This window comes from Humulus lupulus, chromosome 5 (assembly GCF_963169125.1).
Source record: "Humulus lupulus chromosome 5, drHumLupu1.1, whole genome shotgun sequence".
In the NCBI taxonomy this organism is placed as follows: Eukaryota; Viridiplantae; Streptophyta; class Magnoliopsida; order Rosales; family Cannabaceae; genus Humulus; species Humulus lupulus.
In genome coordinates this window covers 125,316,427-125,336,379 of record NC_084797.1, presented here as the reverse complement: position 1 = coordinate 125,336,379, position 19,953 = coordinate 125,316,427, and positions in this window count along the sequence as shown.

Sequence of the window (19,953 nt, the reverse complement as noted above, 5' to 3'; positions counted from 1 at the left end):
AGCTTTGGCATCCTGCTCCTATTTCTGAGCAGACGCGAGGGCAGCCTGGTGCTCGCCCCTGATCTCGTCAATCCTAGCCCTGGACCGAGATATGCTCTGGTGGAGAGCCAAAGCCTCTTGCAAAACAAAAAGATAATAAGGCAAGTGCCTTAGAAAAAACAAAGAGAACCAGTGGTAAAGAAAACTTACCGTGAAGGTCATCCCCGGTGAAGACTCCATCACATTCTCAGGGGTCCCGTCTCGATCACCCGCAAGTCCCTCGGGGTGGCGTTTTAGCAGTTGTCCACTATTTAGGTCGCGGTTTCATAAACCGTCCCCCGAAATGCCTTGGGGATTTTCTCCAAGGCCTGAGGGTTAACCGGGACGCGCACAACGGTAGTCGGAGCTGGCAAGGCCCCGGTTGGTACCTCCTGTTCCCGTAGGGACAGGAGGTTGTGGGGGAGGTGGAGCCATCTTCTCTACTGCAGGAGGGGGTGGAGGCACCTTCTCTATGGCGGAAGGACCCTGGCTTTTCCCCTTGGCTAGAGACTTAGAGGAAGTCCCAGGAGTTTTCTTGGCCAGCCGGAGCCTCTTCACCAAGGGCCCGGATGGCCCGGAGGAAGGATTTCCCCCATGGAACATAGATCGCAGAATGTTGTCCCCGGGCTGCAACATCTTCTCGTCTGAAACAAAGAAAACGAATCATTAGCATGCATGTAAAAATATTTTGATTGCAAAAAATCTAAAGAATGTATTGGAAAAAGGTCCTACCCTCCGAGCTAGAGGAGGAATCTATTGTCAAGACCTCCGGCCGAGGAGCTTCTATGGGAGAGTCTAAGATAATGACTTCATGAATGAGAGGAGGCTCTGGGTCCGGATCCGCCTCAGGACTGGACTCCTCTACATACTGCCTAAGACTCGGAGCTACTACACCCTCCAGTAGGGAGGGCCACGACCTAAGGTTGGTCCCGTACTACTCAAAAAAGGCCGACATAAAGGCCAGGGTATTATCTACTACTACAGTACCCCTAGGGAGGCCCATGTCATGATGCAACACTAGCTGGTCAACACACTGGAGTAGAGTGATGTTGCGATCTGGGTCACTTTGGTGGCAGTGAACGAGTTGGCTGGGGTTAAACCTAGTAAGCCGTAGGTCTGCGGCGGCCTTGTCTAAATCCCTAAACAAGTAAGGGTTACCCTGGCCAGAGGGGCCGACTGCTGCCCCAAACTGGGTCCGCTCCGCGTTGACCTCATGGGCGACCCCAAGAGCCCGCTTTCGGTGCACGAGGGGTACCTCGTCCTCCTCATCCTCGTCGTCATCCGTGGTCTCCTCCTCGAGGATGGGCGCCATCTTGCGAGCTGCGGGGATGGTCCGTGGCCTCCTCAAGGCTAGAGTCTGGCCCGGAGAAATTAACTTACACGCCAGCATCGTCTCATCAGACACGAGCTGGCGGTAGTCTTTTTCACTTGGGGGGAGCCCCGCCAAGGTTTCGTATTGACCCCCGAGGGTCACCGATTTAGCCGTCCTCGCAAAAATTGCTGGACGATAGTATTCAAGTCAATAACAAATGGAAAGAAACTAATCAGCGACGATATCGCGAGCTGAGGTTAGAAAGAACTTACGAGGACAGTTGAAGTAGTGGTGTTTGCAGTTGCGAAACCCTGTCGACATGAAGAATTGATCCATGAAGTTGTTGGGGTGGTTGGGCAGCTCGATGACTGCGGCCGAGTTGGGAAAACGGGTCAGGTAGTAGAACCCGTCACCTCACCCCCATTGGTCTGGGCTGGCTTTGAGGCAGAAACAGTAGAGGATGTCTGCCGCTGTGGGGACCTCCCATTCCTGCTTTAGGAATAGGCACCTTAACCCCGCTAACAGACAGTAAGAGTTAGGGGGGAGTTGAAAGGGAGCCAGCTTCACGAAATTCAGGAAGTCCGTGAAGTACTGGTCCAGGGGGAGAAAGGCCCCAGCCTTGAGGTGTTCGTCGCTCCAGGCCGCGAACTCCTCATCGAGCGGTGCGCAGCTCCGCTCGCCCTCAAGGGGAGAACGGGCGACCAGAGCACCCTTCCCTATCTAGATATTATGGGAAAGCATAATCTTATTGACTTTCCCCTGGGTTGTAACCTTCGAGGCAATCCTATAGGCCTCAAAGAAGGCGTCAGGTCCCACCTTGACCTCTTTCTCCACGATGGGACCGAAGTGGGGAATAGGGGAGTCTGTTGCCACCTCTTTCCCCTTACTGGCCTGCTGGGATGACGAGTTGGCGGCACTCTTCTTTGACATACTCTTCCTGGGTCCCATCTAGTCGCCTAACGAACAAAGATGAAGAAAGTTTAGAAAAGGCGACCTAAGCATAAGAAATAATCTAGCACGAAGAATGGTTTCCTTTACACGAGATGAGGTAATCTCAGCCCGCAGCGAGTGAGACCACGCGGTTCTATGAACACGCGCCTATGCTCTCAACGGGTCCCCGATTGCTCGGGATCCGTGTGTCAGGAGGGTCAGGATAATGTTTGCTTTGGGGGGAAAGTTTCAGAAGGCAAAACCATCTGGAAAGCGTGGCCCCAAAGCTACTCGGTTTTTGCACCCCAGAAACTTGTTGCCTTACCCTCTCCAAACAGGCATTTAAAAAGATTACCCAGAAAAATCACCCCAGAATTTTGTCCTATGCGTCATGTTCCTAAGAATTCTCTTTCCTACGATTGATACCCCTAGGATAAAAACCTACGCACAAAATACCAGCAAAGAAAAACAACCTACAGTATGCAGCTAAGAAGGGAGTTTACCTAAGCAAAGAAAAATGGAGACATTTAAAGCATACAGCAGGCAGAGGACTTACAGAAGCTTTTTGCTGTGTAAAAACTGAAAAGAGCGTAGGAGTTGGAATCCTGGTGGAATCTTTGGAACCAAAGTCACGGAGAAACCCTCGTGTCTGGAACTCAGGAACGTCTGGAATAGTGACTGGAAGGAAAAAGGGTTTTGAAACTGAGAAGAGAGAAGAAAGAAGATGAGAAAAAATTTCAAATAAAAGGTGTCTCATGCGAAAGGTGGCCAACCTTATATATACGTAAAAGGCAAATGAATGAGGGTCGTTTGATCGTCTTGATGTGGGATACGAGGGTCATAACTCGAAAGACGAAACGATGGCCGAAGATAGGCTAGGCCATTTAATGCGGTTCTCGAAAGACGGACCGTCACCAACCACGATGCTCCATGTGTCCGATACCAGCGCAATGGGCGGGACATGAAGAGTCGACAAGGAAGCCTAAAAGCCCCCACTGTGGCCACATGTGACGTCATATGCCACGAGCAGGGGCTTAGGGGGAAAATGTACACCCTAAACATCCACGGGCTATTAGCGAGCTGAAAAATGGGATAATCCTATCAGCCACGTGGAAGCCACCTACCCGGAGCTGCTGGTACGAGTCTCTACCTCTTTAGCTCGAGGTAGCCAAAGGTTTAGTAAGAATACTCAAAGGCATCGGGTCAGCAATGTGGGCACCACGAGCTGGGACTACATCAAGCTCGAGGTACGACCTAGACCTGACACCTCCTACCCTTTATAAAGTCAACCATGCAATGTAAACGTGCGCATATCAGACACCACGTGTCTACTCCATTCCTGAATTCTCGGACACGCAGCATAAACATGCGTGTTCAGGCACCCCACGACTGGTTTGGGCCATGCGGCCCATTATTCCCCCTTACCTATTGATTAGACCACACTTCATTGTCAGGTTTTAGGAATTAATCATAAGTGTCACAGAAGTGACATGATGGGTAAGAAGGTCACGGGATGACCCCCTTTGCCAATACCCAGGTGTCCTCTCCCTATAAATATGGAGACCCTGGGCATTGCAAAGGGTTGGCTTCTAATTTGTAAAGAAACACCCTGTAAGGAATACCAGAGATATATCAATAATATTGACTGGTGGACTAAATGGATTTTAACCTTCGAACCACCTAAAAGGAAAGGAGTTATAACCTCCCCCCTAAACTATTCTCGCCAGTTTAACACATAAATATTTACATATTACGATTCATCATCTAGCACTAATCCATCCCGTTTATTCATATAATTATCTGTTGCCGAAGAACTGCGTCAACACACCCTGTTGTGACTATTCTACTAATATGCTCACTAGGATCGCCTCGAGCCGAATACTGCAAATATATCCACATAATAATGTGGTCTCAATCATTTAATACATATAATCACATCTATACCCTCAACAAGTCAAAATTACAGCTATGCGCTTATTAACAAAAATGGGCCCACATGCATATCTAATATACATAAACATGCATATATAATCGTATTACCATATAAATAATGTATGCCACATAGTCACACATTTAATCAATCAATTCCACAAATATATATATATATATATATATATCAAATTCCCTCCCGGTACCCTATTCAAGGCACTAAGCCTTATTAGAAATTTGGGATGTTACAACTATCCCCTCATACTGAAAATTTTGTCCTCGAAATTTACCTGAATAACTCGGGATGTTGATTCTACATAATCGATTCCAGCTTCCAGGTCGCTTTCTCGACCTTACTATTCATCCACAAGACTTTAACTAGAGGAAGCGTCTTGTTCCTTAGAACATTGTCCTCCCTATCTAGGATCTGAATGTTGGAGTTAAATGATCAAATCAAAGGTACGCAGCGGAATATATGGAGCCATTTTAATAAATTTAATACAAGCCAAGATCATATACATATATAAATATTAAATCACATACAAATAGATCAAGGATTACCTCTTGTAGCCTATCAAGTGTCCTTGAGTCTTTTTGTATAAATCAATGATCTTCTTATCCAGTGTTCTAAGATCTAGCACCCTGATCTTCCAGAAAAATCCTCAAACACACAAGGACGTGTATGGGCGCGTAGGATTCAAAAGGTTGATTATGTGACTCCCTAGATGTACTCAACACGTGAGATCTAGAGAGTTTTGACAAAGAGAAGGTTTAGAATAGTTTTTAGGTTTAGAGAAAACTATCGCTTTAGAGAGAGAGTCTGATTAACCATCATTTTCTGAATATCACATATATTAGATTTATAAAGATATTTAATATAATTAAATAATATTTATTTAATTAAAATATATTTCAAATTATAATTGATTAGATATTTTCATTTAATTATCTATTTAAATCTTATTTAAAAAGAATAATTAAATAATTGATTAAACAAATTTATTTAAAATTCAAAATTCAAATCCCAACGATAAAAACCCTGATGTCAGGCGTCTCACACTGTATTGTACAGTGTGCGTCGCCTAGCCCTATTAGGGTTGCCCTAATTTTCTCATTTGTTTATTTAATCAACTTTTTAGACAAGATATTTATTCCAACATAAATATCAATTAATTGAAAATTAACTTTATCTTAAAATATGAGTTTTAAATTAAATGAATAAATATCATATTATAAATAAGATATTTATTATTTTCTCTCTTTATATTAATCTAAACAAGATTAATATTAATTTTAACCCATAGTTTTTCAAAATAAAAACTATATAGTTAAATAATTGATTAATTCACAATTAATTAATTACCCATAATTAACAAATAATTATTTCCTTGTCCTAGAAAATTAATTCATTTGTAATTTAGTAATTTCTCTTAATAAATCTTTCTTTTGACATCCTTACCCTTGACAGTGTAGGACAGAGGTGATCTGGGGACCATGTACCTATAATACGAAGCTCCAACAAACCAGATTATTAATTAAACTCTTTAATCTTATAATCTTATGTATTAATTCCATGATTACTCCACTATAATTATGGAATTGCACTCTAAGTATTTATAAAATTATATTTATAGAGTTTTCTCTAGTAGTCCATTGATATAATCAATATATGTAGTACTGTCCTCCATTTATTGGTTCATTAATTAGAGCTGGTAAAAAATTACCAGTTTACCCTTCTAATTACCTCTTGATCCTTAAGTACCATTAATTCACTAGTGAATAATTAATCTATAATCTAATTATAGATTTCAGCTCAATAATTATTTAGTTCCAGAATCAACCCTTAAGGGAACTAATATTCGATTCGTTAGGAAAGCATGGATTCCAGTATTGTAATTCATGTTCCTAGCCATCCATGATATTGAATCTCCAAAACAAAAGTCATTAGCCTCATTATTCTGAGAGACCTTAATGAGTGAATCAAATGATCCAATAAACATAATCAGGAGTTCATGAATACTCAGGATTTAGACTGATCTACAAATGACCATCTATTGTGACAAGAATTAAATCTTTACGTCAAACGGCAAGTCTATAAAGATAATTAATTATCATCGGTCCTGTCATGTACAATCTCTATTATATACAGCACATTTACTAAGATGTCTATCCACATTAGTAATTTGAATCTAGATTACTTGCATGTCGTATGCTTAGCAAACCATACTAGTAACCATTCATTAAAGATTCCTTACTTTAATTTGTTACTGACTATTTTATTCATTATATATGATCTTAATTCTCTCGTACTAATACAATATCATATTCTCATGAATGAGTAAGGAATTTTCTTAATATTATTATATAATTGATTCAAAAAATAACTATAACATTCAAATATAATAAAATTGTACTTTCATTTAAAACCAATAAAATGTCTTTACATGCTTTTAGGGCATTAATCGTAACAATCTCCCATTTTCCCTCAAAGTAAGTGAGGCATTTCCCTTAATCCCATATTGCACACGTGACTCATGAACGACTTTGCAGGAAGTGTCTTGATTAACGGGCCAGCCAGGTTCTGTTCCGACGCTATCTTCATAACAGTCACATCACCTCAGTGTACAATCTCTCTTACCATATGGTATTTCCTTTCTATATGCTTCACTCTCCAGTGGCTTCTAGGTTCTTTGGAATTAGCTACTACACCACTATTGTCACAGTACAGGATTAGTGGCTTATCCATATCTGGAACAACTTCCAGATCAGTGTAGAACTTCCTCAACCAAACTGTTTCCTTAGCTGCTTCACAAGCCGCTATGTATTCAACTTCCATGGTTGAATCAGCTATGCTAGATTGCTTAATGCTTCTCCAGACCAGAACTCCTCCACCAAGAATGAATACTGACCCAAATGTCAATTTTTGATAGTCTTTGTCTCATTGGAAATCAGAATCAGTGAATCCAGTAGGGTATAGCTCACCCCCTGAATATACCAACATATAGACTCTCGTTCTCCTAAGATACTTAAGAATGTGCTTTAATGCAATCTAGTGTTCCAAACCAGGATTTGATTGATAACGACTTACAATCCCAACTGCATAACATAAGTCGGGCCTAGTACCCAACATACCATACATCTGACTCCCAACTGCTGAAGCATAGGGATACTTTCTCATATCCTCTTCCTCATAAGGTGTCATGACACATTGTTCCTTGGAGAGAGAAATTCCATGTCTGGTCGGTAATTGACCTTTCTTGGAATTCTCCATAGAGAATCTTTCAAGCACCTTATCTATATAATTAGCCTGAGAAAGTGCCCAAGAGCTTGTTCTTCCTATCCCTTAGGATTTGGATTCCCAGAACATAGCTCGCCTTGCCCAAATCTTTCATTCGGAACTTTTTATCTAACCATTTCATTATGTTTACATATGTCTCTACATTGTTCCCAATGAGAAAAATGACATCAATATAAAGAACTAAGAAAACCACAACTTTTACTTTGATGTATTTATACGCACATGCTTTGTTGACATTTTGTTCGAAGCCATATGTTTTAATTTTTTCATCAAAAGTGATTTTCCAAGATCTAGATGCTTGCTTTAATCCATAAATGGATTTCAGCAACTTGCACACCTTTTGATCTTCCCCTTTCTTTATGAACCCTTCGATTTGTACCATATAGATACTTTCATCAAGATAGCCATTCAAAAATGTTGTCTTGACGTCCATTTGCCATATCTCATAATCATTGGCAGCTGCTATGGATAAGAGGATACGAATGGATTTGAGTGTGGCCACAAGAGAATGTTTCTTCATAATCAACACCTTCTCTCTGAGTGTAACCTTTGGCTACAAGTCTTTCTTTGAAAGTCTATACTCTCCCATCTACACCTCTTTTCTTCTTGTATATCCACTTACACCCTATGGGCTTGACATCTTCAGGTGGATCCACAAGTTCCCGGACAGAATTGGAATACATTGATTCCATTTCTTGGTTCATGGCTTCTTGCCATTTCTCCATTTCAGGATCATCCATTGCATCTTTAAAGATTAATGGATCGTCCTTATCTATATCAAAAATAAGGACATGTGCCTCATGTTCGTAGAGAACAAGTTGTCTCACAATCCTCCCACTACGACATTGCACTGAGGTTTCTTTTCCAGGAATCATGGTTTCCTTGGTTTGTCGTTTATCATTTAATGATGAAGATGATTGTAATGGAATCTTATTAGTAGTGAGTTCCTCCAATACTACCTTGCTCCGAGGTTTATAGTTATTCATATAGTCATGTTTAAGGAAGGTCGCATTTGTTGAAACAAATACCTTTTGATCCTTGGGACTATAGAAATAATCACGTCGTATTTCTTGAGCGTAGCCAACAAAAATGCCCACTTCCGACTTGATTCAAGTTTCCCTAATTTAGGTCTAAGAACATGAGCAGGACAACCCCAAATGCGGAAATGGTGCAAACTAGGTTTGTTTCCATTCCACAGTTCTAGTGGCATTTTTCTAATGGTCTTAGATGGGACTACATTCAAAATGTATGATGTCATTTGAAGTGCTTATCCCCATAATGAGAGAGGAAGTCAAGAGCAAGTTAACATAGATCTAACCATGTCCAACAAGGTCTTGTTTCTTCTTTTAGAAACACCATTTTGTTGTCGCATTCCTGGTGCTGTGAGTTGGGATAAAATACCATGCTCCAGCAAGAAATCTTTGCATTCTAAATCTAAATATTCTCCACCTCGATCATATCGAAGTGTCTTTAGCGTCTTACCTAACTGCTTCTTAGCCTCAGCTTTGAATTCTTCAAACTTACCAAAGGTTTCAAATTTCATAAGCATTAGGTAAGTATGACCATATATTGAGTAATCATCAATAAAAGTGACGAAATACTCATACCCACCTCTTGCTTGTACATTGATTAGACCACAAACATCGCTGTGTACAAGCTCCAAAGGTTCTTTGGCTCTATTGCCTTTCGCTGAGAAAGGACGTTTGGTCATTTTACCTTCTAGACAAGATTCACAAACCGGAAGAGTTCCAACTCTTAGTTCTCTCAAAGGTCCATCTTTTGTTAACTGGTTTATCCTATCTAGACCTATATGACCAAGTCTAAGATGCCAAAGATATGTGTCATTCTCGTTTGAAACTTTTTGTCTTTTGTTACCTTGCGGTTTCGCTACTTTAAATAATTCTGAATTATTGAGTGTTCGTTCATTTTAATGAAAGCGATAAACTCCAAATATTTTAATTGCATGTCTAAAGAAAAAATTAAGAATAATCAAATTATAAATAAAATATTCTAAAGTTATTACATGCAATAAAATTCCAAATTAACTAAAATTGAACTAAACATTGTTCAAACAACAATAAAGTTTTATTATAATAAAACTAAAGAATTTTAAATAAATGGACTTTCTTTAACGCTTTCTTGAACTAGATGTTTTTCCTCTTTTCCACTTCATGATCTGTATCAGCAACCTTCTTGAACGGTTAGATTCATCCATCTACACAGAAGAATAAACATCGTTAGTGGACCCTGAGTTAAGAGCTCAGAATGACAAATATCTTTCCACTTAGTTATAAGAACAAATAAATCATATTTACCTTTCTTATTCTTCATAAATTCGGCGATCATTTCACGCTTGGCCGATATGATTTCATTCTCATAAAACCACTTATCATATATGTATTCATATGTAGCATGGATGGCCTCCCATATATCATATGCAGATTTAAGGCTATGTAGAGTATTTTTGGTCTCTATATTCACTGATTGGAGTAAATAATACCTAGCCATATGATTTATTATTAACCACTTGGTGTACTCAAACTGAACAATCACTGAAACATCTATTGGCGGTTCATCGATTGGTGGTATTTGAACAACCTCCATCAAATTCTCTTTTAACAATAATATATCCATATCATGTCTCCAAAATACTATATTTTCATCATTAAGTTCAACTACTACATTGTAGTTGTTTTGAGACATTTTAACTGAAATAAAATAAAAACAATAATATTATCATTTGAAAAAATATCAATGTTTTGGAAAGTAAACATGATGCATCAATGAAACAATTAAAACACATAAATTAACATTTACTTTTCCATGATAAAACTACCCAACAAATAAAGTGTCGCCTTAGGGTCGGTTAAGTTGAATTCAGATAGCTTATAAGACAATTTATCTTTATAATTTAAAACTTAAAATAACTCTTTATTTTCTCTTTTAAATATAAAGTACCACTGTTTTGGTCAAGATGTAATTATCCACCGCAAAAGCGTAATTACATCTTTGTAATTGTAACCCATTATTTCGGATTTCATGACTTAACTTAGAGAGCACCGCCTTAGGGTCGGTCAAGCCTAAAATACATCACTTCCTCCTATCTTCGTAAGAAGCCAACCTTGGTATTGATATGTCTAGAAACCTTCCTTAGGGAGACAGAAACAAAGCTGGCTCAAGGCCCTATTCATATCACGGTGTTGTACTAATAATGGAGACCATAGCTCACATTGAGATGTTCACCTTCTCCCACTTACAATTTAAGATTAAATGTGTTTTATTAAACTAATCAATTAATTCAAAATTAATTACTAGGTTATTAACAACCCTATGAATGTAATTAATTACAAAAACATAATTATAAAATAGCATGCTTCTATAATTAATGATATCTAAATAATTACCCATTACATTCATCTAACTTCACTAATTTTTTTTTTTACATAAAGTTGGTTATCTTAAAGGCCTATAAAAATCTATTGCTTTTATTATCGTGTGAGTTACCAAGTTTTAACTAATTTAATACTTAGTAGTTTACATGCAATTGATTTCACAAAAAATAATTCATATAAACAAATAAGACAATCCTAAATAATCATGTTTCTAAAAGATGCATGATTAATAAGAAACTGTGTGTGGTTTCATGAATGACATGTAATTGACTAATGCATGAGCATGTTATCAATCAAACATCAATCAATATTTATTTAAATAAATACAATAAATAAATAAAAAATAAATGATGAACCAAGTACTAATGGGTATTTGTAAGATTTACAACCCTTTGAAAAATTAAAAATAAAATTACAATATAAGTGTAACGTCCTGGACAGCCAAGACCGATACACTGTGTACTTATAAAGGTGCAAGACTTGCTAATCAAGTCATTATTTTAAAAACGTGTCATTAAACATGTAAGAGCTAGGGTTAAAAAGGTTTTGGTCTCAAAAGACTCATTTTATATAATTAAACTGTCACATACATGGGATCCCAAAAGAAACAGAGTTAAAAGTGATTTACAGACTCCCAAAAATACATAAACAAAGGTTAGCCATACTAAGGAAAAATAATAAATCTCTGGGTTGCGCGTCCCTGCCTAAACCTTAACCGTAGCGGCTGAGCAACTGGCTATGTACATTTCGCTCACAGAGCTCTCCAATCAAGGCTGATCAAGCTTACCCTTGCCTTTACGTGCACCACGTAGCACCCGTGAGCCAAGGCCCAGCAAGAAAACACCATATACAACACAATCAATGATATCAGATAGTTAATTCATCAAGCATGAACTCTCTTCAAATAATCCACAATAGACATTGAGCACATATATTCAGATTCAAGATGCAATCAATCACTTATATCACTCATATCACATAATATTTAGGGCTGACGACTTAGGCCACACCCTCTGTTTATCCCACTGACTCCGGCCCGCTTAAACCAAGCTCAGTGCATAGTAAGCTGTCCTCGGCTACTAGTGGCTGAGTCGCGCCCTGTGCGCAGTGAAACCCTTGGCACTCTTAGGTCGTTGGTTCACTAAATGGCTTGCATGGCATAATACCATCTTTTCAAGCATTTACAATAGGGAACCCTTAGTCCCATCACATATATTCAACTAGGTGCAGTTTTCTTACCTTTAATCTTTACAGTTACTAAATTACGAGCAACGCCCCTCAAGCACGATCCGTTCCCGAGCCTAAGCCTTTATCACCTAGTCACAACCAAAATATAGGATTCCATTAATATTCAAATATAGGTTTCCGGTTACAAAACTAACTCTCGGGAATCCGAATTCCACCAAGCACGGTGGTGAAACCAATCCCGAGCATACTAGACCACATTCCCATGCCTAAAATCCTCAAAAGTTCATGAGCACAACTAAGGGTTGCGGCCCTTAAAGCTTAGCCGCGGCCCTAGCCTCAAAACAGAACCAAGGCCATCCTGGACAAAGACACGTGCCGCGGCCCTTGCTTTGGGCGCCGCGGCGCCCACACTTGGCCGAGCCTCCTTGGCTTTTCTTCAACCTAGGGCCACAGCGCTCTAGAACAGAGCCGCGGCCCTTCCCTTCGAACCCAGATTTCCCACCATTTCTAAGCTTGAAACCTCACCTTAAACCATCCCAAAGCTCCCCAACTCATAACCAATTAATCCCAACTCCTTTGGCATGACTTAAACCACATAATTCCATAGAAAACTCAGCCTAACACACACTAATCTTCTCTTTTCAATTTTTGAAACTCAAGAGCTATAAACACCCAAACCAGCCATTCAAATCCAAATTAAAACCTTTAAATCATGAATTGAAACTTACCTCTTCTGCTGAACCACTTCACCAAGCCAAAACCTAGCAAATTCCCAAGCTTTCCTCCTTAATTATGTCTTAAAACATCAAAACCATATTTGCCTCAAAACCCAACCAAAACTCAAATTTTATAACCACATAAAAGAAGATTAAATGCTTACCTTAACCTTGATTTAGTTCTTGATTAATTCCTGAGCTAAGCCTCCAAATCCTCCACCTCAATTCTCAGAAATTCCAGCTTGATTCCCTTAAAATTTATGTGTTCCTTTCTTTCCTTGAAAGAGAGTGAGAGTAAAGCTGATAGGAAGAGTCGGTCTATTTTCCTTCTAAGGGTTTCCTTATGTTTATCTTACCCGCTAAGTTAATTCCCAAAGCTCGGGGTGCCGGAAACATCCTCGAGGCCAAAACGGTAAAATCCCCCAATATTCCCGCTTAGACTTCCTAACCTCAAATATATCTCCATATATTTATTTTCATAACCCAATAATCTAAATAGCTACCCGATACCTAAAATACCCTTGACTTATCCAAAGTCAATTATTAAATCCCGTTGTGACTTTCTTTTCCGCTATCTAGCTCTAGGATCGCCTCAAGTTGTGCTTTGCAAACCTACCCACATAATAATGTGGTTCTCACATTTATCACATATATACATCATATTATCATCAATTATCGTACAAACATTATTAATCATATAATTACACATTTAAATCACATTTAATCTAGTAATGCCCTCCTAGCACACTAATCAAGGCCCTTAAGCCTCATTAGCGAATTTGGGATTGTTACAATAAGCCTATGTAGCTTTCAAGACTCTCCAAGAATGCTCCTCCTCTCATTTAGGCTTTCTTGCTAATCTTTAAGAAATTTGTTTTTCCCAACTTATTAATTAGAAATAAATTTTCTAATTAATTTATTTAATTAAAACTAACTTTTAATTAAATAACTATTTTTGTCATCTTTCTAATTTAGTTGAATTTTAATAGTTAAAGAATTAAATTCAAATAATTATTTAAACTTAAGATATTAAAATATCTTAACCAACTAAAAGATATTTCATTTTCTAATAAAATAAAATAAGATAATTAAACTTTTAATTTCAAATAATTTAAAAATTAATTAAATAGAAGATATTTTATAACAACTTTAGGATTTAGGGTTTTGGGCACCAAAATGGTGCCCTAGGGCAGGCTGGTGTGCAATGGCTCGGCCAGGGGCCTGGCGCACGGGGAGGCAGGCGGGTACGCATGCGCATGGGCACTAGGTGCATGCTAGGAGCCATGGGGCTACATGCTAGGAGCCACAGGGCTGCAAGTGCGTCTAGTGCGCGCGGCAGTAGGTGGAGGCTCGGGCCTAGCCGTGCGCGAGGGAGAGCAAGGTCTCGGGCCGTGTGCCTCTTAGGTGCATGCTCGGTTTCATCTTGTTTTTCTTTGTGTATAGATATTTCAATTTAAATTTCAAGAAATAAAATTACAAAAAATCCTATGCCCTTTATGGCTTACACACGATCTAGAAAAGCAATAAAATCCCTAACCCAATAGCACCATATAATTAACGATCCATCATTCAACCATACATTCAAAAAAAAACAAATCCATCCATTCAATACACATATCAACATACACATATAACAAATTCAAGAAACCCACACAATATTTAATATATATATATGTATAAACTGCTCTGGTACCAATTGTTGGTATTAAATGATCAAATCAAAGGTATCCAGCTGAATATATGGACCCATTTTAATAAATATTAATACCAGCCAGGATCATATACATATATAAATATTAAATCACATACAAATATATCAGGGATTACCTCTTGTAGCCTATTAAGTGCCCTTGAGTCTTTTTGTATAAATCAACAATCTTTCTATCAAGTGTTCTGAGATCTCATGTGGGAATGTAGGATTCAAAAGGTTGATTTATGTGACTCCCTAGATGTACTCAACACATGAGATCTAGAGATTTTTTACAGAGAGAAGGTTTAGAATAGTTTTTAGGTTTAGATCAAACTATCGGTTTATAGAGTCTGATTAACTATCATTTTCTAAATATTACATATATCATATTTATAAAGATATTTAATCTAATTAAATAATCTTTATTTTATTATAATATAATTCAAATTCAAATTAATTAGATATTTTTATTTAATTATCTATTTAAATAATATTTAAAAAGAATAATTAAATAACTAATTAAACAAATTTATATGAAATTAAAAATTCAAATCCCAGCGATAAAAACCTTGATGCTAGGCGCCTCACACTGTACTGTACAGTGTGTGTTGCCCAACCCTATTAGAGTTGCCCTAATTTTCTCATTTGTTTATTTAATCAACTTTAAGATAAGATATTTATTCCAACATAAATATCAGTTAATTAAAAATTAACTTTATCTTAAAATGTCAATTTTAAATTAAATAAATAAATATCATATTATAAATAAGATAATTATTATTTTCTCTCTTTATATTAATCCAAACAAGATTAATATTAATTTTAACCTATAGTTTTTCGAAATAAAAACTATATAATCAATTAACTCACAATTAATCAATTACCCATAATTATCAAATAATTATTTCCATGCCCTTGAAAATTAATTCCTTTGCAATTTAGTCCTTTCTCTTAATAAATCTTTCTTTTGACATCCTTACCCTTGACAGTGTAGGACAGAGTTGATAATGAGACCATGGACCTATAATACGAAGCTCCAATAAACCAGAGTATTAAATAAACTCTTTAATATAATAATCTTATTTATTAATTCCATGATTACTCCACTACAAATATGGAATTGCACTCTATGTATTTATAAAATTATATTTACAAAGTTTTCTCTAGTAGTCCATTGATATAATCAATATATGTAGTTTTGTTCTTCATTTATTGGTTTGTTAATTAGAGCTAGTAAAAAATTATTGCTTTAGCCTTCTAATTTCCCATTGATCCTTAAGTACCATCAATTCACTAGCGAATAATTAATCTATAATGTAATTATAGATTTGAGCTCAATAAATATTCAGTTCCAATATCAATGCATAAAGGAACCAATATTTGATCCATTAGGAAAGCATGGATTCCAATATTATAATTCTTGTTCCCAGCCATCCATGATATTGAATCTCCAAAACAAAAGTCATTAGCCTCATTATTCTTAGAGACTTTAACGAGTGAATCAAAAGATCCAATAAACATAAATAGGAGTTCATGAATACTCAGGATTTAGACTGATCTACAAATGATCATCTATTATGACAAGAATTAAATTTTTACGTCAAACGACAAGTTTATAAAGATAATTAATTCTCATCGGTCCTATCATATATAATCTCTATTATATACAACACATTTACTAAGATGTCTATCCACATCAGTAATTTGAATATAGATTACTTACATCTTGTATGCATAGCAAACCGTACTAGTAACCATTCATTAAAGATTCCTCACTTTAATATGTTGCTGACTATTTTATTCATTATATATGATCTTATTTCTCTCGTACTAATACAAGATCATATTTTCTTGAATGAATAAGGATTTTTCCTTATATTATTATATAATTAATGCAAACAATATTTGTAACATTCAAATATAATAAAATTATACTTTTATTTAAAACCAATAAAATGTCTTTACATGATTTTAGGGCATTAATCCTAATACTGAACTGGTCGCTCCCCATAAGACAAGTTCATCTGTAGCTCCAGATCCTCATATCCCAATACATGGGTTGTATCTAACATACACTTCCAAAGCATTGAGATGCGAAACATATCATGAACTTCAGATAATGATGGGGGTAGAGGCAATCTGTAGGCTACCTGCCTATTGCGAAATTAATAGTGTGCGCAAGTGTACACAGTCGTCGAACAAGTAATAAAGTGACAAGTTAAGTATTGTCTCCACAGTGATTGAAAATTGGAAAATAATTGTCAAAACTAATTACTCACAAATTCGTTTCAATGAAAATAAAACAATAAGATAAAACTAAATTATTGAAAAGTAAATAAAACTAACAAGCAAAAACTAAGAGAAGAAACAAGCTAGAATTATTAAATTGTCCAAAAAATGCAATTATGGCAACAATGCTGCAAAGGAATGCTATAGCAACTAGGCAGAGTTGACTAGGAATTTAAATGTCATAATCATTTTTCCAAAGAGTTTATGGTTTGGTTCTTTAATTAATTAACATATTCATGTGCCCAATTAATTTCTAGAACACCAATATAAGTATTCCTCTAAGTCATACAAGGTGATTCTATATTCCTATACAATCACAAATCCAAATCTAAGAAATTAAGAACTTGCATCATTCAAGTTTGTGTCCATTAACATTAACCTTTCCAGAATTAATATTAATTCTTCAACACACAATTGGTGAACAAACAAAAGTAAGCATTAAACAATATACACACTTGAATGAACAAAACTCATCCACCAAAACATTCATGCAACAAAGTACCAAATCACAATTTCAAGTCAAGAAAATAATACTAGCAAAATAGAAATTAACTCATAAATAGATGTGCAAAAATACAAAATTCTAAATTAGAGAAAGATAAAAAGAAAAACCAATATGGAGTTTGTCACAAGACTCCAAGCTTTTGTCCCAAAATCCTCTTATGCTTCCTCTTGATTTTTGCCAAATCTCTAAATAAAATTGCTAAAGAAAATACCAAAACCTAAAACTAACAATCAAATAAAATATTTTTTTTTCTTCTTTTTCTTTATTTTCTGGGTGTTTTTCTCTCTACAATGACAGCTCCCTCTCAAAATGGTGGCTGCTCCAAGGTTGAAGAATATAAAACTCTCTCTCTAGGGCTCCAAAAATGGGTATAAACCCTTTTCTTTCTCTCCACACGTGGGGACCACACATTTTTCCTCAAAATATCAGCTATTTTCCACCTCATCCTCCAACTCTTCATGTCAGTCCACCTCATTTAATGACTTGCCAAGTATGCATAACTTAAGTTGATAGTTGTGCACACTTTGCTGCAGCAAAGTTGAAATGATGCTACAGCAAAGTACGAGGATTTCAGCTCTAAGATGTTTTCTTTGCACATTTTTCACCATGCTTTCAAAGCATCCTTTCTTCTTGCCTTTAAAGATAGATATCACATTTTTAGATCATGTTCCCATTATTTTCCCCCAAGATTTATCATTAATTAAAACAACATATACAAACAAAATTAAAAGACAAAATGACTAAAACCTCACAATAACCACACAAACACTTTATTTCATGTAGATTTTTAAGTTCAAAGGCTCAATTAATAACTCTAAAATATAGAGTTATCACTACCCAATCCTCTCCAGGGTTTCGAAAGGTCCTACAAATCTAGGGCTCAACTTGCCCTTCTTCCCAAATCTTCTTACTCCTCGCAATGGCGAAACTTACAAAAATACGTGGTCCCCTCCCTCGAACTCCACATCCCTACGCTTAGGGTCAGCGTAGCTTTTCTGTCTGCTTTACGAAGTGAGCATTCGAGATCGAATCTTCTCAATAGCTTCATTAGTCTTCTGAACCATCTCTGGTCCAAAATACTTCCTTTTCACCATCTCATCCCAATGAATGGGCGATCTAAACTTCCTTCCATACAACATCTCGTATGGAGCTAGCCTAATTGTTGACAGATAATTGTTGTTGTACAAAAATTCAATCAATGGGAGGTACTTACTCCAAGACCCCTCGAATTCTAGCATACATGCTCTAAGCATGTCCTCCAATATTTGAATTGTCCTCTCAGAATGTCTGTCTGTCTGAGGATGAAAGGTTGTACTGAACTTCAACTGAGTCCCCATAGCCTTCTACAAACCACCCCAAAATTTGGAAGTAAATATGGGATCCCGATCCGATACTATAGACTTTGGAACCCCATGGAAATTTACGATCTCCCTCACGTACAACTTCGCATACTGGTCCACAATATAGGTTGTCCTCACTGGCAGAAAGTGAGCTAACTTGGTGAATCTGTCTACTATCACCCATACCGAGTCATGTTGCCCCATCGTCCTGGGCAAGCCTCGTAAAAATTCCATTATAATATCTTCCCACTTCCATTCGGTAATACCTAAAGGTTGTAACATCCATGTTGGCTGCTGGTGTTCAGGCTTCACCTGATGATAGGTAAAACACTTTGCCACGTAATCGACCACGTCCTTTTTCATCTCAGCCCACCAGTACAACAACCATAGATCCTGATACATCTTCATAGTTTCTGGATGTAATGAGTATGATGTAGTATGAGATTCATCAAGAATCTCTCGTTTGATACCCATGTCCATCAAAACACAGATTCGATCCTTATATCTCGACAAACTCGCCTCCAAAATGGAATAATCCTTGGCTACTACAGCTAGGACATCCCCTCTAATCTCCTTCAACTATTTTATTACTCATCTGGCCCTCTTTTATTCTCTCCAATTGGGTGGATTGCAGTGTAATATTGGCCAATTGAGCCACTACCAATTCTATCTCTGCTCTGGTCATATCTTTTGCCAATTCCTTAGATATTTGCTTCGAACTGAATAGCTGTCCTGGGCCCCTCTAACTCAAAGCATCTGCCACTACATTGGCTTTCCTTGGGTGATTAAGGATCTCACAGTCATAATCCTTCACCAACTCTAGCCAACATATCTGTCTCACATTTAGGTATTTCTGAGTGAAGAAACACTTCAAACTTTAATGATCGATGTATATCTCGCACTTCACTCCATACAAATGGTGTCGCCACACTTTCAGTGCGAATACCACTACTGCTAGCTCCAAATCATGGGTAGGGTACCATTGCTCATACTCCTTCAGCTGCCACGATGTGTAGGCAATGACCTTCCCACTCTGCATCAACACACATCCTAACCCCAGTCTCGATGAGTCGCAATATACAACAAACTTATCCCCATCATAAGGGAGACTGAGCACTGGAGCAATAATCAACCGTCGCTTCAACACCTGGAAACTACTCTCACATCGGTCTGACCATACAAACCTTAGATTCTTCCGTGTCAACTCAGTCAATGGTGTGGCAATCTTCAAAAACCATTCCATAAACTGCTTGTAATATCCCGCCAACCCATGGAAACTCCTAACCTCCGAGGCGTTCCATGGCCTAGACCAATCTCTAATTGCTTCTACCTTGGTCGGATCTATC